The sequence below is a fragment of the Tenrec ecaudatus genome, chromosome 15 (genome assembly GCF_050624435.1).
Source record: "Tenrec ecaudatus isolate mTenEca1 chromosome 15, mTenEca1.hap1, whole genome shotgun sequence".
Lineage (NCBI taxonomy): Eukaryota > Metazoa > Chordata > Mammalia > Afrosoricida > Tenrecidae > Tenrec > Tenrec ecaudatus.
The window spans coordinates 106,859,967-106,883,853 of record NC_134544.1 but is presented as its reverse complement, the minus strand read 5'-3'; positions in this window follow the sequence as shown (position 1 = coordinate 106,883,853).

Sequence of the window (23,887 nt, the reverse complement as noted above, 5' to 3'; positions counted from 1 at the left end):
GTCCTTTTTTGTTAGATTCCCTAGAGTGGGTTTGGATGATAGCAACTCTGTGCACAATATAATGAACCAATGTCCCGTCCTTTGTGATCCTCACAGTGGTTCTTTTCCTTGCGCTCATTGTTGCAGTCACTGTGCTTATCCACCGTTTGGGGGCTGTTCACTTTTGATGCCCTCCTATTTACAAAGATTTTTGTCTTCCTTTAAGGCAGTAGTCCTCAACCTTCCTCATGCAAAGACCCTTCCATGCAGTTCCTCATGTAGTGGTGTTCACCCAATGATATAACTGTACTCATTGATATTTCATAACTGTTATTTTGCTACTGTTCTGAATAGGGCATCTTCTGGGAAAGGGTTGTTCAAAGCCCAAAAGGGTTCACAATTCACAGGTTGAGTAACGCTGCTCTAAACTAAGGAGTTTCTCTTAAGGTCTTGTTCAGGATATTGTTAGAGAAAAATCCTGTTTTTATTGTTAATTGCTGTTGAGTTGGGTTTTCTCATAGCAACTCTATGCACAATATAATGAAACGCTGCACTGTCCTGTGCCATACTCACAATGGTATTTGCTGGCATTCATTGTTGCAGCCTTTGTGCTAATCAAACTTGTAGGGGCTGCCTCTCTGTTGCTACCCTTCTTCTCTACCAAGACTTCTGTATTCCTCGCGGGCAGTGGTTCACAAGGTTGCTAATCCCACGATCCTTTCATACCGTTCCTCATGTAGGGGTGACTGCCAAATCAAAATTATTTTCATTGCTACTTCATAACTCCAATTTTGGCACTGTAATAATCAGGCAACCACTGTGAAAGGGTCATTTGTCTTCCAAAATGGGTTGTGACCCACACGTTATGAACCGCTGTTCTAAACTAAGAGGAGTTTATCATAAGGTCTACTTCAGCACATTGTCAGAAGCACAAGTCCTGAAGTTTTTTTGCTGTGTGCTGTCGAGTGGATTTGACTCATAGCAACTCTATGCTCAATATAATGAAATGTGCCCCTTTCTGTGCCATCCTTACAGTGGATTTTTTTGGCTTGCCCTCAATTCTTTCATCCACTGTGTTATTCGCTTTTTTTGGGAGCTGGCTCTCACTTGCTGCCCTTCTACTCTACCAAGATTTGTGTCTTCGCTAAGGCAGTGGTTCTCAATCTTCCTATTGCCACGCCCCTTTCATACACTTCCTAATGTAGTGGTGAATATCCAACTATAAAATTCTTTTCATTGCTATTTCATAACAGTAATTTTGTTACTGTTATAAATCGGGCCACCTCATTCCGGCACATGAAAGGGTTCTCGACCTACTAGGTGAGATCCGCTGCTCTAAACTAAGAGGAATTTCTCCTAAGGTCTTCTTCAGCATATTGTTAGAAGCACAAATCTTGTTGTTATTGTTGTTAGGGGCTGTCGAGTGGGTTTGGCTCATAGCAACTCTATGCACAATATAATGAAACTCTGCCCCATCCAATGCCATCATCACAGTGTTTCTTCGCTTGCGCTCATTGATGCAGCCAATGTGCTAATACGTCTTTCTGGGTGTGCCTCTCTTTTGCTATCCTACACCTGTACCAAGATTTGTGTCTTCCTCTAAGGCAGTGGCTCTCAACCTTACCAATGCCACAACCCTTTAATACCGATTCTCATGTAGTGGTGACTGCCCAGTAATAAAATTATTTTTGTTGCTACTTCATAAATCTAATCTTGCTAGTGTTATGAACGGGCTGCCCTTGTTTAAGTGTCGTTTGCCTACCAAAAGGGTTTGTGACCCAGAAATTGAAAACCGCTGTTCTAAATGAAGATTTGTTTCTATTAAGATGTATTTGAGCACATTTTGGGATGCACAAGTCTGGTTTTGGTTGTTGTTGGTTGCTGTTGAGTGGTTTTTGACTCATTGAAACTCTGTGCACAAATAATGAAACGCTGTCCCATCCTCTGCCATCCTCACAGTGGTTCTTTGCTTGCGCTCATTGTTGCAGACATTGTGCTAACCAGTTGTGCAGGGGCTGCCTTTCCTTTGCTGCCCTTCTACTGTACCACATTTCTGCTTTCCTCTAAGGCAGCGCTTCTCAAACTTCCTAATCCCATGTCCTTTTAATACCATTCCCCATGTAGTGTTGACACCCCAATCATAAAATTATTTTCATTGCTGCTTCATAACTGTAATTTTGCTGCTGTTATAAATCGGGCCACCCCCGTGAAAGGGTCATTTGACCCCAAAAGTGTTCACGAACCAAAGCTTGAGAACTGCTGCTCTAAAATAATAAAAGTTTCTCTTAATGTCTTCCTCAGCCTATGGTTAGAAGCACAATCCTGCTGTTTTTGTTAGGTACTGTTGAGTCAGTTTTGACTCATAGCAACTGCATGCCCAATATAATAAAAGGCTTCCCCTCCTCTGACATCCTCACAGTCGTATTTGCTGGCACTCATTGCTGCAGGCACTGTCCTAATAATCCATCTTATTGGGGATGCCTCTCTTTTGCTGCCCTTCTACAGTACCAAGATTTCTGTCTTCCTCTAGGACAATGGTTCTCAACCTTCCGAATGCCACGACCCCTTCATACAGTTCCTCATGTAGTGGTGGCCCCACACCCACAAAATTATTTTTGTTGCTACTTCATAAGTGTAATTTTGCTAGTGTTATAAACTGGTACACCCCTATGAAAGGTTCGTTCGCCCCCCCACCCCCAAAGATGTAACAACTCACAGGTTGAGAACCACTGCTCTAAACTAAGAGAAGAAACTGACAAACTTCCTCTAGCACTTAAATGCTGCCTCCCCCCACCTATAATCATCCCAATTCTACCATGCAAACTTGGTTAGACCAGAGAATGCACAGCGGTACACATGGGAACTGGAAACACAGGTAATCTAGTCAAAATTAACCCCTCAGGACTAGCGGGGAGAGTGGTGATATCGGGAGCGAAGCAGGGATAAAAAGGGCAAACCGATCTCAAGGATCTACATATAATCTCCTCTCTGGGGGATGGGTAACAGAAAAGTGGGTGAAGGGAGACTCTGGGTAGTGTAAGATAAGATAAAATAATAATTTATAAATTATTAAGTGCTCATGTGGGAGGGGAAGGGGGAAAGGGGAGACAGGAGAAAAAGGAAAATGAGGAGCTGATTTCAGGATCCCAAGCAGAAAGCGATTGATTCGAGTGATGAGCGCAATGAATATATAAGTGTGCTTTAAACAATTGATGTGTGTATGGATTGTGATGAGTTGTATGAGCTCCAATAAAATGACTTTTTTTTAAAAAGGTGAAAATAAAATAAAATTAAACTAAAAGGAGTTTCTCTTAAGTTCTATTTCAGTATATTGTTACATGCATGAGTCCTCTTGTTACTGTTTTTACTGGCCATCGAGTGGCCTTTGGCTCCTAGCAACTCTAGGCACAATATAATGAAACCCTGCCACATCCTGTGCCATCCTCACAGTGGTTCTTTGCTTGCGCTCATTGTTGCAGACACTGTGCTAATCCACCTTTTTTGAGGACTTCCTCTCGTTTGCTGCTCTTCTATTCTACCAAGAGCTCTGTCTTCATCCAGGCAGTGGTTCTCAACCTTGCTATACCATGATCATTTCATACCGTTGCTTATGTAGTAGTCACAGCCCAATCATAAAATTATTTTCATTGCTACCACATAAATCTAATTTTTCTACTGTAATGAACGGTCCACCGCTGTGAAAGGATCATTTGTCTCCTGAAAGGGGTCACAACCCACAGGTTGAGAAGTGCTGTTCTAAATGAAGATTTGTTTCTTTTAAGATGTAGTTCAACACATTTTGAGAAGCACAGGTTTGGTTTTGGTTGTTTTTAAGAGCTGTCGAGTGGTTTTTGACTTATAGGAACTCTATACACAATATAATGAAACACTGTCCCATCCTGTGCCATCCTCACAGTGGTACTTTGCTTGCACTCATTGTGGCAGCCATTGTGATAATCAGTCTTCTAGGCTGCCTCTGTTTTGCTGCCCTTCTACTGTACTATGTGTTCCTTTAGGGCAGTAGTCCTCAGCCTTCATATTTCCACAACCCTTTCATATATTTCCCATTGTGCAGTGGTGGTACTCCAATCATAAATTTTCCCTTGCTGTTTCATAACTGTAATTTTGCTACTGTTATGAATCCGGCCACCCCTGTGAAAGTGTCATTTGACCAACCAAAGGGGTCAAGACTCACGGGTTGAGAACCGCTGCTCTAAAATAAGAGTAGATTCTTTTACAGTTTAGTTCAGCATATTGTTAGGCACACGAGCCCTGAACTTATTGTTGTCAGGTGCTGATGAGTGGGGTTGGCTCATAGCAACGCTCTGCAAAATGTAATGTAATGCTGCCCAGGCCTGTGCCATCCTCGCAGTGGTTCTTTGCTTATGCTCATTGTTGCAGCTACTTTGCTAATCCATCTTGTAGGGGCTGCCTCTCTTTTGCTGCCCTTCTACTGTACCAACATTTCTGCGTTCCTCTGGGGAAGTGGTTCTCAACCATCCTAATGCCACGTTCCTTTTATACCCTCCCCCATGTAGTGGTGATCCCGCAATTATAAAATTATTTTAATTGCTGTTGCATAACTGTAATTTTGCTACTATTATGAATCGGGCCACACTTGTGAAAGGGTCGTTAGACACCCCAAAGAGGTCACAACCCACAGTTTGGGAACCGCTGCCCTAAAATAATAGGAATTTCTCTTAATGTCTTCCTCAGAATATTGTTAGAAGCACAATCCTGTTGTTTTTGTTAGATGCTGTCGGGTCGATTTTTGATTTATAGCAACTGTATGCGCGATATAATGAAAGTTTGCCCCCTCCTCTGCCATCATCACAATGGTATTTGCTGGTGCTTATTGTTATAGCCATTATGCTAATCTCTCTTACTGGGCTGCCTCTATTTTGCTACTCTCTACTGTACCAAGACTTCCTCTAGGGCTGTGGTTCTCTACCTTCCTAATGCCACGACCCCTTCACACAGTTCCTTATGTAGTGGTGACCCTACAAACGTAAAATTATTTTCATTACTCCTTCATTACTATAATTTTTCTACTCTTATGAATTGGACCACCTCTATGAAATGGTCATTTGACACACACACACACACACCCCAAGGGGTGACGACTAACAAGTTGAGAGCCGCTGCTCTAAACTAAGAGGAATTTCTCTTAAGGTCTAGTTAATTATATTGTTAGATGCACGAGTCCTGTTTTTATTGTTTTTAGGGGCCGTCGAGTGGGTTTGGGTCAAAGCAATTCTTTGCACAATATAATGAAATGCTGTTTCATCCTCTGCCATCCTCACAGTGGTTTTTTTGCTAGTGCTCATTGTTGCAGCCACTGTGCTAATCCACCTATTATCTCCCATTGCTGCCCTTCTACTCTACCAAGATTTCTGTCTTCCTCTAGGGCAGTGATTCTCAACCTTGCTAATGACACAACCCTTTCATACCATTCCTCATGGTACTGGTGACTGCCAAGTCATAAAACTATTTTGATTGCTACTTCATAACTCTAATTTTTCTACTATAATGTACAACCCACAACTGTGAAAAGGTCTTTTGTCTCTGAAAAGGGGTCGCGACCCACAGATTGAGATCAGCTGCTCTAAAGTAAGAGGAGTTTCTCTTAAGGTCTACTTCAGCACCTTTTTCAAAAGCATAAGTTCTGGTTCTCTATGCACAATATAATGAAAAGCTGCCCCTTCTTGTGCCAGCCAGACAGGGGACATCGGCTTATCCTCATTGTTGCAGCCACTGAGCTAATCCATCTCATTCATAGCTGACTCTCATTTGCTGCCTTTTTATTCTACCAAGACTTGTGTCTTCCTCTAGGGAAGTGGTTCTAAACCTTACTAATGCCACGCCCCTTCACACAATTCCTTATGTAGTCTTAAATGTCCAACTATAAAATTATTTTCATTGCTATTTCATAACAGTAATTTTGCTACTGCTATGAATTGGGCCACCCCTGTGAAAGGGCCATTTGGCCCCCTCCAAATGAGTCGTGAACCACTTGTTGAGAAACGCTACTCTAAACCAAGAGGAGTTTCTCTTAATGTCTTCTTCAGTTTATTGGAGAAATACAAATCCAGATGTTATTGTTTTTAGGTACTGTCATGGGTTTTGGCTCATAGCAACTCTATGCACTATATAATGAAATGCTCCCTCGTCCTGTACCATCCTCACAATGGTTCTTTGTTGTGCTCATTGTTGCAGCCGCTGTGATAATCCATCTTTCTGGGGGCTGCCTCTCTTTTGCTGCCCTTCTCCTGTAGCCTGATTTGTGTCTTTCTCTAGGGCAGTGTTTCTCAACCTTCCTAATGCCACAATTCTTTAATACCATTCCTCAAATAGTGGTGAACACCCAATCATAAAGTTATTTTTGTTGCTCCTTCATGAATCTTTTTGCTACAGTAATGAATGGGTCGCTACAGTAATGAATGGGTCGCCCCTGATTTTGCTACAGTAATGAATGGGTCACCCCTGTGAAAGTGTCATTCAACCTTCAAAAGGGTTCAAGACCCAGACATTGAGAACCATTGTTCTAAACGAAGACTTTTTTCTTTCAAGATGTAGTTCTGCCCATTTGAGAAGCTGAAGTCTTGTTTTTGTTGTTGTTAGCAGCCATCGAGTGTTTTTTTACTCATAGGAACACTATGCACAATGTAATGAAATGCTGCCCCATCCTATGCTATCCTGACAGTGGTTCTTTGCTTGCACTCATTGTTCCAGCCACTGAGCTAATCCATCTTGTAGTGGCTTCCTCTATTTTGCTCTCCTTCTACTGTACCTTCGTCTTCCTCTAGGACAGTGATTCTCAACCTTCCTAATTCCACAACACTTTCATACACTTCCCAATGTGTAGTGTGGTACCCCAATTATGAATTTTTTCCCTTGCTGTTTCAGAGCTGTAATTTTGAGACTGCTATGAATCCGGCCACTCTTTTGAACGCATCCTTCTACCAACCAAAGTGGTCATGATTCACAGGCTGAGAAACGCTATTCTCAACTAAGTAGAGTTTCTCTTAAGGTCTAGTTCAGCATATTGGTAGACGCACGAGTACTGTTCTTCTTGTTGTTAGGGGCTGTCGAGTGGGTTTGGCTCATAGCAACTCTATGCACAATATCATGAAAAGCTGTCCCATCCGCTGCCAACCTCACAGTGGTTCCTTTGCTATGACTCATTGTTGCAGCCTTTGTGATAATCCATCTTTTTGGGGCCTACCTCTCATTTGGTGCCCTTCAACTCTACCAAGAGTTATGTCTTCCTCTCAGGCAGTGGTTCTCACCCTTCTTAATTCCATGAGTTTTTCATACTGTTTCTCGTGTATTGATGACCCCCAGTCATAAAATTATTTTCATTGCTACTTCATAACTGTAACTTTGCTACTGTTGTGAATGGGCCCCCGCTGTGAAAAGGTCTTTTGTCACACCAAAGGGCTTGCGACCCACAGGTTGAGAATTGCTGCTCTAAATTAATAGGCATTTTTCTTAAGATATCATTAGGCACATTTTTAGATGCACAAGTCCTGTTGTTATTCTTTTTAGGAGTCTTCGAGTGGGTTTGTGATCAGAGCAACTCTCTTTAAACCGTATTGTAATGCTGCCCAGGCCTATCCCATCCTCACAGTGGTTCTTTGCTTGCGCTCATTGTTGCAGCTACTTTGCTAATCCATCTTGTAAGGGCTGCTCCTATTTTGCTGCCCTTTTACTGTACCAACATTTCTGGCTTCCTCTAGGGCAGTGGTTTTCAACCTTTCTAATGCCACATCACTTTAATACCATTCCCCATATAGTGGTGATACCCCAATCATAAAATTATTTTCATTGCTGTTTCATAGCTCTAATTTTGCTACTGTTATCAATCAGGCCACCCCTGTGAATGAGTCATACAACGCCCCCAAAGAAGTCACGACCCACATGTTGAGAACCGCTGCTCTAAAATAACAGGAGTTTCTCTTAATGTCTTCCTCAGCATACTGTTAGAAGTACAATAATTTGTTTTTGTGTTTTTGGGTGCTGTTGAGTCGATTTTGACTCATAGTAACTGTATGTCCAATATAATGAAATAATGCCCCTCCTCTGCCATCCTCACAGTGGCATTTGCTGGCGTTCATTGTTGTAGGCACTGTGCTAATCCATCTTAATGGGGCTGCCTCTCTTTTGCTGTCCTACTGTACTAAGAAATTTGTCTTTCTCTACAGCAATGGTTCTCAACCTTCCTAATGCCACGACCCCTTCATACAGTCCCTCATGTAGTCATGACCCTGCATTCATAAAATTATTTTCATTGCTACTTTGTAACTGTACTTTTGCTACTGTTATGAACAGCTCTACCCCTATGAGAGGTTCATTTGACCCCTCCAAAGATGTACCAACTCACAGGTTAAGAACTGCTGTTCTAAACTAAGAGGAGAAATTGACAACCTTCCTGTAGCTTTTAAACGCTGCCCCCACCCTCCTATCATCATCCCAATTCTACCTTGCAAACCTGGTTATACCAGAGGATGCACAGTGGTACAGATGGGAACTGGAAACACAAGGAATCCAGGACAGATGAACCCCTCCAGAGCAGCAGGGAGAGTGGCGATACCCGGAGGAAATTGTGGATAGAAATGGAGATGAGGGGACCAGTCCTGCCACATGACGTCGAAGACAGAGTTGAATGACACCTGGTCCGGCATCAAAGGAGATGGACAGTGGGAGTTGGCTGCCCAAACCCACTCTTGACATGTATTTGGACTTGCTTGATTGGCCTTGCCATAATTATTTGGAGTTCTTTTGTGCAAGATTCTTAAAAAAGTTTATCATCCTTTTCCCATGTTTTTTCCCTTTCCTTATCTTGGTTACCGCATAGGAGGCAGAATACAGCATCCCCCTCCAGGAAATAACCCAAAGAGAAATAGACTTTCTGGCCCTGATTTACCTTATACAGGGACTTACAATGAAAATGGCATAAGAATAGTTAACAAAGAAAGGTGTACACGTTCCTTTTAGTAGTTTAAGTTTTATGCAATGGTTAGCAAGAAGAGGGCCTCCGTAATGTTTGAAGTCCACTGAAGCAAAGCTACCAATTGTGAGGCAACTCATACCGTGGTACAGAAAGACTTTTGGGAGTTTAATTTATGGAAACTTAGTGGAAAAGTAAGAACAAGAAATGAAAGCCCTAGAGGAACAGCCCAAGAAGGAACAGAAAGAACAGCCAAAGCTTGTCAAGTAATTTTTTATTATGAAATGTAATAATGCTTTATTGATTTCCTAGTTAGAACAATGTGCCCTAGTTAAATGAAGTATGCTCAGTTACTGTTAGAAGATTTGTTTATCACCCTCGTATGAGAAAGTTTTAGTTTCAAGATGTCCTAATTTTTAACCAAGAATCATGATGTGATTAATGTAACTTGTTACGGTGTTGTGGCCTGAGAATTTCCTAATGTATGATCTTAGGCCATAAGCTTTAAGCCATAAATTGAAGCTTTGCATGAATAAAATTGGAACAGTCACCCACAACCTTTGAGTCGTGTGGTTTCTGTCTCCCACTCGTTGACACCTTACCCACCTAGCGGGGGACACAAACCCGCTGTGGCTGGACCACGGCAGGGAGAACCAATCACAAGGTTCTATATATAATCTCCTCTCTGGGGGATGGGCAACAGAAAAGTGGGTGTAGGGAGACTCTGGGCAGTGTAAGATAAGATAAAGTAATAATTTACATATCATTAAGTGTTCATGTGGGAGGAGGAAGCGGGGAATGAGGGGCAGGAGAAAAAGGAAAATGAGGAGCTGATTACAGGAACCCAAGCGGAAACCGAATGTCGAGAATGATGAGGGCAGTGAATGTATAAGTGTGCTTTAAACAATTGATGTATGTATGGATTGTGATAAGAGTAGTTTGAGCTCCAATGAAATGATTTTTTTTAAGTTGAAAAGAATAAAAAAATAAATTAAGAGCAATTTTCCTTAAGGTCTAGTTCAGCATATTGTTACATGCATGAGTCCTCTTATTAAGGTTGTTAGTGGCTATCGAGTGATTTTTGGCTCTTAGCAACTCTAGGCAGAATATTATGAACCCCTGGCCAGTCCTGTGTCATCGTCATAGTGGTTCTTTGCTTGCGCTCATTGTTGCAGCCACTGTGCTAAACCATATTTCAGGGAGCAGCCTCTCTTTTGCTGCCCTTCTACTGTACCAAGTTTATGTCTTTCTCCGGGGCAGTGGTTTTCAACCTTCCTAATACCACAACCCTTTAACACCAATCTGAATGTAGTGGTGACCGCCCAGTCATAAAATGATTTTCGTTGCTACTTCATAAATCTAACTTTGCTACTGTTATTAACGCCCACACCCTGTGAAAGTGTCGTTCTCCCTCAAAAGTGTTTGTGACCCAGAGATACAGATTCAATGTTCTAAAGGAAGATGTTTCTTTCAAGATGTAGTTCCGCACATTTGCCAAGTACAAATCCTGTTTGTTTTTTAGGTGCCGTCGACTGGTTTGTGACTCCTAACAACTCTATGCACAACATAATGAAACACTGTCCCATCCTGAGCCAGCCTGACAGTGGTTATTTGCTTGCGCTCATTGTTCCAGCCACTGTGCTAATCAATCTTGTAGTGGCTTCCTCTCTATTGCTCTCCTTCTACTGCACCTTCGTCTTCCTCTAGGACAGTGATTCTCAAGCTTCCTAATTCCACAACCCTTTCATGCACTTCCCAATGTGTAGTGGTAATACCCCAATCATAAATGATTTCCCTTGCTATTTCAGAACTGTAATTTTGCTACTGCTATGAATCCTGCCACCCCTGTGAAAGGGTCTTTCGACAAACCAAACTGGTCAGGATGCCCAGGTTGAAAACCACTGCTTTCAACTAAGTGGAATTGCCTTAAGTTCTAGTTCAGCATAGTGTTAGACGTTAAACACAAGAACACATTGGCATACCCACACTTATTTCTGACCGATGAGGTCATCAAAAACATGATTATAGGAAGAAACCGATTGAAGAGCAACAATCCGATACTCTGTTTCGTAAGATTTCTAGAAGCAGAAAGGGGGATCCAGTGAACAAAATGACCTTTGGAAATTTCTGGGCCTGATCATTACTTCAGGAAGTGGTGGCTCAACTCTTGCACAAATGGTACTGGACCAGGAATAAATTACTTCCAACTCGGTTTTCCAGAGCCGTCATATTAGAATAGAGATATTTGTTGCTTATGAAATTATTTTACTTCACAAATAATGAAGAATTTGGGTACAAAACTACTGGTATTATAAGACAGCCAAGGAGGTTAACTGCTCCCCTTTCAAATGTTGTACTCCCAGTGGAGGATAGCGACAGGAGGGCGAGACTGGGCAGAAATTCAATAGGGCAATTTTTAAAGAGGCATACACACATAGAGTGGTACTGTGTAATCTTTGAGGATTATATTGTATCCCAGCAAAGCACCACATATTTATCCATAGAGTAGTCTCCAGTGCCTGATTGCCCTTTTAATGATATTGGGAAAATCTTCTAACTGGAAATTTTAGTCCATGGCATCAAAAAAATTTAGATTTAACCCAAAAGGTACTTTAGACCAGCGAACAAACAGCGACACTGACTCAACATTATGCACAGAATTGCGCTTTAGTGTTCCTTGGGAAATTACTAATCCGACACTGACACTGCTCTGAGAAAGGATGACAGTGAGAAAGGTTCCGAACCTGAGCTCTGCAATGGGCAATCAGGGTGCTCTATTGTCTTTGGCTATGGATGGGCCTTCTCAACCAATATTCCCATTTACTGGAGCACCTGTTATGTTTGCAGACATTGAACACAAGAAAGCTTTGGCGTACTTACAATTATTTCTGACCGATGAAGTCATCGGGAAAAAAATGATTACAGGAGACTTCCGGGAAGATGGCGACGGAGTGACACACACCAGAGGGACTCCGCAGAATCTAGCCCAGGAGAGTTGCTCAGGGTGAAATTCAACGCCACTGGACCGCAGGAGGTGCATCATAAAGATAAGTAGGCACAGATCCACGGGGTTTTAAGGGGGTGGGGGCTTTTGGCTTACCTCAGTGGAAGCCGGCTGGGGCTCGACCGTAGTCCAGCTGCCGGATCTGCCCAAGGCAGGACCATTTGGAGCCTGTAGCAGGGCTTGGTCTCAGCACAGCCACAGTTTTCCCCTGTTTGCCTCAGGGCAGGGACAGGACTCTTGCGGCTCCACTGGCAGGGATAGGGGTTCAGCTACATTGTTGCTTCTGTTTGCTTCTCTGCTTTATATTCCCACACAGCCTTGGAGGGCTGCGCAGGGTCTTTTTCAAGGCACAGCCGCAGCCGCGCCGCGTGGTCTGAGCAGGGACTAAACACAAACCCCCACAGCTCCATAGGCAGGGATCAAGCTTCAGCTACACGGTGGCGTCTGTTAACATCTCTGCTCTCTGTCCTCTGGGGGCGGCTCAGCAGTTTTCTTGCGACCCTTCTTGGGGCTCAGCTGTGGACTACCGCTGGGGCTTGGGGCAGGGAGTAAGCCCTTGTAGATCCACAGGCAGGGAGTGGGGCTCAGCTACATAGTTTCTTTTGCTTCCTTCGCTTACCTGTACCCCTGCACAGTCTAGTCTCACTTTTTGATTTTTCTCCCCACCTTGTTCCTGCCCAGCTCTCTCACACTCCATTGCGGACTTACGGGGCACTCCCATTGCCCTAGGGCATTTGCGCCTGGGCCACACCCAGCTAGGTGAGCTCCACCCTGCATAGGTAGCCCAAGGCTAGGGTAAGGCCTGCTTGCTCTCCAGGGGATACTCCTCAGACTTCTCACCAGGGAGTTCCTGCCTGTGTACCTGGGGACATAAGGCAGCTCAGCCAACACATATCAATATTCAAACCAATAGCGGGAACTTCAGCCCAGCCTCTGCACCACTGGGGCAGGCAGTCGATCTGCCATCTGGGGCACTCCCCTGATAGGGAAACCACAGGAAGATAAAGTGGTAGGTTAATCCCATAGCAAAATCTGCTGTAGGCAGATCGAAGAAGAATTCCTATAAGTCTTCCAGGGAGAGACTAGAAAATGTCACCTGGTCCCTCAAAAACAACTCAACGCAAACAGCCATCACCCCCAACGACCTCAACGAAAAAACAGGAGAAACAAAAGGCAAAGGAAGAAGATGTCCTGAACATAACAACATAAATAGAAGAAGCAGACATTGAGATGCCATACAAAGAAGCTCTCAGAATGATGCTTGGAGCCATGCAGGATATGAGGGAAACACTACAGAAAAAGGATTAAATGATAGAGGAGATAAAAGACATATACCAAAGGAAAATACAGGAGCTTAAGGAGCAGATAACGAAAAACAATAGCAGAATCATGTTCCTTGAGAATCGATTGGAGGAATCAGAGAACCGCATCAGTGGCGTGGAGGACAGCCAAGCAGTCTTTAATAAACGTGAACAAAAATCTAATAAGAGCATCAGAGAAGCCAAAGAAAACCTAAGAGCTATGTCTGATGTTATGAAGCAGAACAACATTAAAATTATTGGCCTACCGGAGGAAGACACAACAAAGAAGTCATCTGCAACATTAGGGAGAGAATTGTTGGAGGAAAACTTCCCCAGCCTAATGAATGAAAACCAAGCAACCATCCAGGAGGCTGAAAGAACACCAGCACGACGGGACCTTAAGAAGAAATCACCAAGGCACATAATAGTTAAACTTTCAAACTTTGAGGAAAAGGAGAAAATCATGAGAGCAGCTAGGGAAAAGCAAGCAATCACATATAAAGGTTCCCACATAAGGATATGCTCAGACCTATCAGCGGAAACTATGAAAAAAAAGGAGAGAGTGGAGTAACATATTCCAAAAATTGAAAGAAAACAACGCAAATCCAAGAATACTCTACCCAGCCAAATTATCGATCAAGATCGATGGAGAAGTAAAAGTCTTCCCAGACAAGGAAAAACTCAAAAAATACGTTACAACAAACCCAGCCTTACAAAAGATCCTCGCCGACTCAGTATGGGCAGAAGAACAACACTCACCAAGCACAAATAAGAGACCAACACATAGAACAACCTCACCCAGAGAACAACAAAGAGAAAACAGACCCCAAGATAGCAATGGCTTAAGGATGGAAAGAAGTCAAGAATGATACACACACAAAACACACAGTAATGAGAAAGGAAAGTAGGAAAACTCCCAACACAAAAGGTATAAAATGGCATCACAGAGTCCACACATGGAGATAATAACCCTGAATATCAATGGCCTGAACTCAGGCATTAAAAGACTGAGACTAGCAGAATGGCTTAGAAAACACAACCCATCAATTTGCTGCCTACAGGAGACACATCTCAAGGATACAGACAAAAATAGGCTGAAAATCAAAGGCTGGATAAGGACCTACCAAGCAAACAGCAATACAAAAAAAGCAGGGGTTGCAATCCTTATCTCGGATAAAATTGACCTCAAAGTGCAAACCATAAAAAGAGATAAGGAGGGACACCATATAATGCTCAAGGGAATGATAGACAATGAACCACTAAGCATTGTAAACATATATTCCCCGAATGAGAGACCAGCTCAATACGTCAACTAAACACTCCAAAAGATTAAGAAAGAAATCAGACTCGACAATTATAGTGGGTGACTTCAACACACCACTCACTGAGAAAGATAGATCATAGGCAAAGAAACTCAACAAGGAGACTAGAGAGCTAAACTCCACAATTACACAATTTGACCTAATAGATATTTACAGAGCTTTTCATCCAAATAAAAAAAAATTCACATTATTTTCAAGTCCCCATGGCACATATTCGAAGATAGACCACATGCTGGGGCATAAGGCAAATCTACACAAATTTAAGCACATTGAAATAATACAGACCTCTCTCTCTGACCACTGTGCCATAAGACTGGAAATCAACAAAAGGAAGACAAAGAAAATAAGAGCAAATAATTGGAGGATGAATAACTCTCTACTGCAAAAGGAGTGCATACTGGTACAGATCCGAGACAAAATCAGGAAATTTCTCAAAACCAACAAAAATGAGCACACGACGTACTAAAACTTATGGGACACAGCAAAGGCAGTCATCAGAGGAAGGTTCATAGCAATACAAGCACACCTAAGAAAGGAAGAGAGACTCATGACGGATACGCTGACACAAAATTTACAAAAAATAGAGCTGAGTCAGCAGGACAACCCTACTAATAGCAAAAGAAAAGAAATTATAAAAATCAGAGCTGAGATTCAGGAGAGGGAAAATAAAAAATTATGGAAAAAATTAATATCGCTAAAAGTTGGTTCTTTGAAAAGATAAACAGGATTGATAGACCATTGGCAAACCTAACCAAAGAAAGGAGGGAACAAATCTCAATAGCAAGAATAAGGGATGAAAGAGGGGTCATTACAACAGACCCTAATGAAATCAAAATGAGAGTTACACAATACTATGAAGGATTGTACTCCAATGAATTCAACAATTTGGAAGACATGGACAAATTCCTGGAAAAACAATCCCTCCCTAGACTATCCTCGGTGGACATCAAGAATCTCAACAGACCCATCGCAATAGAAGAAATAGAAAAGGTTATCAAGGGATTACCAACAAAAAAAATCCCCTGGACCAGATGGCTACACTGGAGAATTCTACCAAGCATTCAGGGAAGAACTAATACCAATCCTACACAAACTTTTCCAGAACATAGAAAAAGATGGCAAACTCCTTCTATGAAGCTAGTATAACTCTGATACCCAAACCGGGCAAGGATCCCACAAGAATCGAGAACTACAGACCGATATCCCTAATGAACATTGATGCAAAAATCCTTAACAAAATACTAGCCAACAGAATACAAAAGTATATGAAACAAATAATTCACCATGACCAAGTGGGATTCATACCAGGGATGCAGGGATGGTTCAACATATGAAAGACCATTAGTATTATTCGTCACATTGACATGAAAAAGTGTAAGAATCACATGATAATATCAATAGATGCAGAAAAAGCATTCGACAACATCCAACATCAATTCCTGTTTAAGACACTAGTGAAGATAGGAATGGGAGGAAAGTTCCTCAAGACAATACAAGGTATATATGAAAAACCAACAGCCAAAGTCGTAGTCAATGGAGAAAAGACTAACACAATTCCACTGAAAAAGGGGACCAGACAAGGATGCCCCTTGTCTCCACTCCTATTTAATATCGTGCTGGAGGTTTTAGCTAACAGCATAAGGCAAAGAAGTGACATCAAAGGTATTCGTCTGGGGAAGGAAGAGGTGAAACTATCGTTATTTGCAGATGATATGATTTTATATATGGAAAATCCCAAAAGTTCCACAAGGGGAGTACTGGGAGCAATAGAGGAGTTTGGCAGAGTGGCAGGATACAAGATCAACAAACAGAAGTCCATCGGACTGTTATACACATCAGATAAGACCACAGAAGAAGAGATCAAAAAGGTGGTACCCTTCACAATAGCCAAACACAAACTGAAATATCTAGGGATACACCTGATTGAAAAATCAAAAGATCTATATAGGGAAAACTATAGAACACGATTGCAAGAAACCAAGAGCGACTTCAACATATGGAAGAATATTCCATGCCCTTGGATTGGGAGACTTAATATAGTTAAGATGTCAGTTCTGCCAAAAGCACTATATAAGTTTAATGCAATCCCGATACAATTACCATCATCTTTCTTCAAAGAAATGGAAAAACTCATTACCAACTTCATATGGAGAGGGAAGAAGCCCAGAATTAGCAGAGAACTCCTCAAGAAGAAGGACACCATGGGAGGGCTTGCTTTACCTGACTTTGGCACATACTATGCAGCCACAGTTCTCAAAACTGCATGGTATTGGTACAATGACAGATACTCAGACCAATGGAAAAAAACTGAAAACACTGAAATAAAAGCATCAGCATACACACAGCTGATCTTTGACAAGGGCCCCAAAAATATCAAATGGAAAGCAGATGCCCTCTTCAACAAGTGGTGCTCGGAAAAATGGATATCCACATGCAGAAAAATGAAGCAAGACCCTTATCTCACTCCATGCACAAGAATAAACTCAAGGTGGATCACAGACCTTGAAGTTAAACCCCAAACTATTAGGGCCATCAATGAGGGAATTGGGACCAACTTGAGAACTTTGGCTCAGGGAATACACAGGCTATCAGAAATAGGGAAGGACACAAACACAGAGGAGGCACAAATCGACAAATGGGGTATACTGAAGATAAAACACTTGTGTACATCTAAAGAATTCACTAAGAGAGTAATAAGAGAGTCCACAGACTGGGAAAACATCTTTAGCAATGACACATAAGACAAAGGCCTTATTACTAAAATCTACAATACTCTGCTAGCTTCCAAAAAGAAAAAAACCAATAGCCCACTTGAAAGGTGGGCAAAGGACTTGAACAAAAGTTTCACAGGCACAGAAATCCGAATGGCCAACATACATATGAGAAAATGTTCCCGATCTTTAGCCATAAGAGAAATGCAAATTAAAACAACAATGAGGTACCACCTGACATCCTCAAAGGTAGCCCAATTCAAAAAATCAGAAAGCAACAAGTGTTGGAGGGGCTGTGGGGAGACAGGAACTCTCATCCACTGCTTGTGGGACTGTAAGTACGTACAGCCACTATGGAAATCAATCTGGCGATACCTAAAACAGATGGAAATAGAGTTACCATATGATCCAGCAATCCCCCTACTGGGCATATACCCAGAAGAGGCAAGAAACAAACCAAGACCAGACATCTATGCTCCAGTGTTCATTGCAGCACAGTTCACAATTGCAAAGAGTTGGAAGCAACCCAAATTTCCATCAACTGACGATTGGATTAAAAAACTGTGGTATATACATACAATGGAGTACTACGCATCACTAAAAAGCAGTGATGAACGTATGAGGCACATAGCGGCATGGGAAGAACTGGAGGAAATCATGCTAAGCAAGGTAAGTCAGGCACAAAAGGACAAGTACAACAAGAGCCCGCTGAGGTAAGAATTAAAAAAAAATTTTAAAGCAAAAGTGGCATAGGGAAAAAAGCTACTGTATACAAACATTTTAGGGGTGAAGACTTTGTAGTATGGAAGAGACTAGACCAAAACCAGGGATGTACATGGTAGACAGTGGTGGAGGAGGTGGGGAAAGGAAAACAAAAGGATGAATTCAAGTAAGAAAAGGGTAGTGGGGTCATGGGGCATTAATCCACCCAAGGGGAGGGTATTGTTTATATCTCCACAGGGAAAGTGGGACCAGACTTCAACCCAGTGTCGCAAGGTGTGAATGCAATATCGCGGCATGGAGTAGGGAACCAGTGGAGAGGTCTGGGACGCTGGCCCCAGCACCATAAATTAAGTGGATTCCTGCCCTTCCCCCGAAAAGAATTTGTTCCAAAGGACGACATTGACTCTGCAGCTCCGGTAGATGAACATATCTGATCAGAGCACACGGGAGATGATGAAGGGGCAGGAGGAGAGAGTGGAGCACAGCCTGGCCCACTAGGCCGTGATGATGATGTTCCTGAGTAAAGCAGCCAGTCCACAGAGAGAACAACATGGCTGGCCCCACTATGAGAAATGATGCCAATCAGTGACTAAGGGCGATACAGGGGACTGCACGGGAGAGACACAGCGTGGGAATTGCACCTGACCTGATCCCACCACACCGAGAAAAATCACTGGGGGAGTGCAGCGGAACAGCAAGGGAATGAAGTGGCAAGGTTCCCAGGGAATGCTGGAAGTGGACTTTGGGGCCAGGGCGTGGTGCCCCAACAGACTGGACTGGAAAATGCTCCTAAGGGCCAGCAAATAATCCCTGAACTTACTACAAGCTTTTCTCTTGTGAACTGTTCTGTTCTTTGTCAGTGGTTTATTTTTGTTGTTTTGTTGTCTGGTTGTATACTGTTGCTTTGTTTTCTTCTGTCTTGTTTTCGTGCATGTTAGTGTCTCCACAGGTCTGTCTGAATAGTACAGGCTGGATGAACTATCTGGAGGAATAACAACGGGACCGACAGTTCCGGGGGTACTTGGGGTGGGGGGGTAAGGGGGGGTAAGGAAGTGGTGTTAACAAACACAGGGACAAGGGAAAAACATGGGACCCAAATGGTAGAGAAGGGGGAGTGGCAGGCCTGGTGGGAAATGATCAAGGGTAAGGTTTCTTAGAGAAGAGGTATACTCTAGCCCAGGTGGCGACGAAGCATGGTAGTAGGGCAGGAGGAAAGTCAAGGGAGATGGAGGAAAGAGCAAGGGTCAAAGGGCATTTATGGAGGTCTAGACAAAGACATGTACATGCAAATATATATAGGAGGATGGGGAAATAGATCTATGTGTCTATATATATAGGTCAAGTATTAAGGTGGCGGAAGGACCTTGGGCCTCTACTCAAACACTCCCTCAATGTATGAATACCTTCTTTTATTAAATGGGAACTCTATGATGCTCACTCTCCCGACACAATGGCTGGAGCCAATGTGGATAAACAAGTAAATGTGGTGAAGAAAGCTGACGGTGCCCGGCTATCAAAAGAGATAGTGACTGTGGTCTTAAAGGCTTGAAGATAAACAAGCGGACATCTAGCTCAGAAGCAACAAAGTCCACATGGAAGAACACACCAGCCTGAGTGAGCGAGTGATCCCAAAGGGATCAGTTATCAGGCATCAAAGAACAAAAAATCATATCATTGACTGCACACCTCCATGATTGGATCGCTGAAGACAAATGGGTGCACAAGCAAATGTGGTGAAGAAAGCTGATGGTGCCCGGCTATCAAAAGAGATAGTGTCTGGGGTCTTAAAGGCTTGAAGGTGAACAAGCGGCCATCTCGCTCAGAAACAAATAAGCCCACATGGAAGAAGCACACCGGCCAGTGCGATCACGAGGTGCCCAAGGGACCAGATATAAGGCATCATGCAAAAAAAAAAAAAGATATAAGTGTGTGTAAGTATGTGTATATGTATATATATATATATATATATATATATATATATATATATATATATATCATATTAAATGAAGGGGGAAGTGCAGAGTGGAGACCCAAGGCCCAAGTGTCGGCCAATGGAGATCCCCTCATAGAGGGGTTTAGGAGAGGAGATGAGTTAATTAGGGTGCGAGGTAGTACCGATGAAGAACACAACTTTCCCCCAGATCCTGGATGCTTCCTCCCCCCAACTACCATGATCCGAATTCTACCTTGCAGGGCTGGATAGGGCAGAGGTTTTACACTGGTACATATGAGGGCTGGAGGTACAGGGAATCCAGGGTGGATGTTACCTTCAGGACCAAGGGTGTGAGGGACGATGCTGGGAGAGTGGAGGGTGAGTAGGTTGGAAAGGGGGAACTGATAACAAGGATCCACATGTGACCTCTTCCCTGGGAGAGGGACAGCAGAGAAGGGGGGAAGGGAGACTCCGGATAGGGCAAGATATGACAAAATAACGATGTATAAATTACCAAGGGCACATGAGGGAGGGGGGAATGGGGAGGGAGGGGAGATAAAAAAAGAGCACCTGATGCAAGGGGCTTTAGTGGAGAGCAAATGCTTTGAGAATGATTGGGGCAGGGAATGTATGGATGTGCTTTATACAATTGATGTATGTATATGTATGGATTGTGGTAAGAGTTGTATGAGTCCCTAATAAAATGTAAAAAAAAGAAAAAAAATGCTGAAGAGCAGGGAAGTCACTCTGAGGACTAAGGTGCACCTGATCCAAGCCATGGTGTTTTCTTTTATTTAATATCTTCCAAAAATTAAAACAATTATTTTTTTTAAATGATTACAGGGAGGAACCAGTCGAAGAGCAACAATCCGATACTCTGTTTCATAAGATTTCTAAAAGTAGAAAAATGGATCCAGTGAACAAAATGACCTTTGAAACTTCTGGGCCTGATCATTACTTCAGGGAGTGGGGGCGCAATGCCTGCAGAAATGGTATTGTACCAGGAATAAATTACTTCAAACTCGGTTTTTGAGAGCCGTCATATTAGAATCCTGATATTCATTGATTATGAAATATTTTCAGTTCACAAATAAGCAGGAATTTGGGTACAAAATTAGTGATATTATTAGACAGTCAAGGCGGTTAAATGCTCCCCTTTCCAGTGTTGTTCTCCCATTGAAGGATAGTCACAGGGGGGCAAGAGTGGGCGGGATATTCAATAGGGCACATTTTAAAGAGACATACACGCATAGAGTTTTACTGTGTAATCTTTGAGGACTATATTGTATCCAAGCAAAGCACCTCAGATTTATCCATTGAGCAGTCTCCAGTGACTGATTGCCCTTTAATGACACTGGGAAAATCTTATTGGAAATTTTAGTCCATGGCATCAAAAGAGTGTAGATTTAACCCAAAAGGGGTTTTAGACTAGAGAAAAAACAGCGAGAGTGACTTAGCATTATGAACAGAATTGTGTTATAGATCCTCGGGAAATTCCTAATCCGACACTGACAGCAGTCAGAGAAAGGATGACAGTGAGAAAGATCCCGAACCTGAGCTCTGCGATGGGCAACCGTGGTGCTCTATTGTCTTCGGGTATGGATGGGCCTTCTCAACCAAGATTCCCATTTACTGGAGCTCGTGTTATGTATGTAGACGTTGAACACAAGAAAACTTTGGTGTACCTACAATTATTTCTCACCGATGAGGTCATTCAAAAAATGATTATGGGAAAGAACCAGCCTAAGAGCAACAATCCGATACTCTTTCATAAGATTTCTAAAAGTAGAAAGAGGGATCCAGTGAACAAAATGACCTTTGAAATTTCTGGGCCTGATCATTACTTAAGGGAGTGGGGGTGCAATGCCTGTAGAAATGGTATTGAACTAGGAATAAATTACTTGCAACACGGTTTTCAGGAGCCGCCATTTTAGAATTCTGATATCAGTTGATTATGAAATTTTTTACTTCACAAATAATGAAGAATTTGGGTACAAAATTAGTGATATTATTAGACAACCAGTGAGGGTAACTGCTCCCCTATCCAGTGTTGTTCTCCCAGTAGAGGATAGCACTGGGGGGCGGGTGAGACTGGGCAGGGAATTCAATAGGGAAACTTTAAAGAGACATATACACATAAAATGGAAATGTGTAATCTTTGAAGATTATATTGCATACAAGCAAAGCACCTCATATTTATCCATAGAGCAGTCCCAGTGCCTGCTTGCCCTTTTATGTCATTGGGAAAATCTCCTGACTGTAAATTTTGGTCCATGGCATCAAAAAAAGTGTCATTTTAACCCAAAAGGGGTTTTAGACCAGAGAAATTAACAGCGACAGTGACTCAGCATTATGCACAGAATTGCACGATAGAGGTTCCTTGGGTAACTTCTAATCCGACACACACACTGCTCAGAGAAAGGAGGACAGTGAGGAAGATTCCGCACTTTAGCTCTGCGATGGGCAAATGTGGTGCTCTATTGTCTTTGGTTATGGATGGGCCAGCTCCACCAAGATTCCCATAGACCGGAGCACCTTTTATGTAGGTAGACGTTGAACACAGGAACGTTTTGGTGTACCTAAAATTATTTCTGACTGAGGAGGTTATCAAAAAATGATTACAGGGGAAACCGGTCGAAGAGCAACAATCTGATACTCTGTTTCATAAGATTTCTAGAAGCAGAAAGTGGGATCCAGTGAATAAAATGACCATTGGAAATTTCTGGGCCTGGTCATTACTTCAGGAAGTGGGAGCACAACACCTGTAGAAATGGTATTATACCAGGATTAAATTAATTGCAACTCGGTTTAGGAGTCGTCATTTTAGAATTCTGATAGCCGTGCATTATGAAAATTTTTCACTTCACAAGAAATGAAGATTCACGTACAAAATTAGTGATATTATTAGACAATCAGAGAGGTTAACTGCTCCATTTTCCAGTGTTGTACTCACAGTGGAGGATAGCCACAGGTAGGGGGGTGGGGTGGGGCGAGACTGGGCATGGAATTCAATAGGGCAAGTTTTCAAGAGACATACACACCTAGATTGGTACTGTGTAATCTTGTATCCAAGCAATGCACCTAAGACTTATCCATTGAGCAGTCTCCAATGCCTCCTTGGCCTTTTAATGTCATTTGGAAAATATTCTGACTGGATATTTTAGTCCATGTCATCAAAAAACGTGTCATTTTAACCCATAAGGGTTTTAGACCAGAGGCCACACAGAATATTCGCAAGAAACTCAAAACCTAGTGCAAAAGCCTGAGGGAGCTACCCTAGAGGAGATGGTGGCTTGTGTCAATACAGCTTTTTACAATAGGGAGCAAGAAAGCAAGGCTTGAGCCCGGGAAAAGGAGGAAAGAAAGGACATTAGGCATGCCCAGCTATTGGCTGCACTCAATAGCAGACGCCCGTCGAATGCCTCCCAGGTTACCCAGACTTTTGAACCAGGTACCAAGTGCTACATTTGCTGGCGACCAGGTTATGGGGCTAGGAACTGCGCTGACCAGAACGAGCCTCCTCAGGCGCCATGCGTCTATTGCGAGCAGACTGGCCACTGGGCTGGCCTCTGTCTTAAGGCCCAAAACCTGGAGGGGAGGCACCCACAATCCAGCTGGCAGCTGGCAACAGTGGAGGAGGATTGAAGGCGCCCAGTCTGGATGGCCCAGCAGCAAATGTTAACTATTGCTGGTCTGAAACCTAGTGTGGGCATCAGCGTGGCAGGAAGGTCGGTGAACTTCCTTTTAATACTGGAGCAGCCTCTGCCCTTATTTCCTTCGCTAGACCTCTGGCACCCCACACCTGCTCCATCCTGAAAGTGTCAGGAAACCCTGTAAACATTTTACTGAACCTCTCAGATGTTTTTGCGATAATTTCTATTTTTCTCATAGTTTTCTAGTATTACATGAATGTCCAGCTACTCTCAAAGGCCGAGACCTGCTGTCCAAGCTGCACACCTGCATA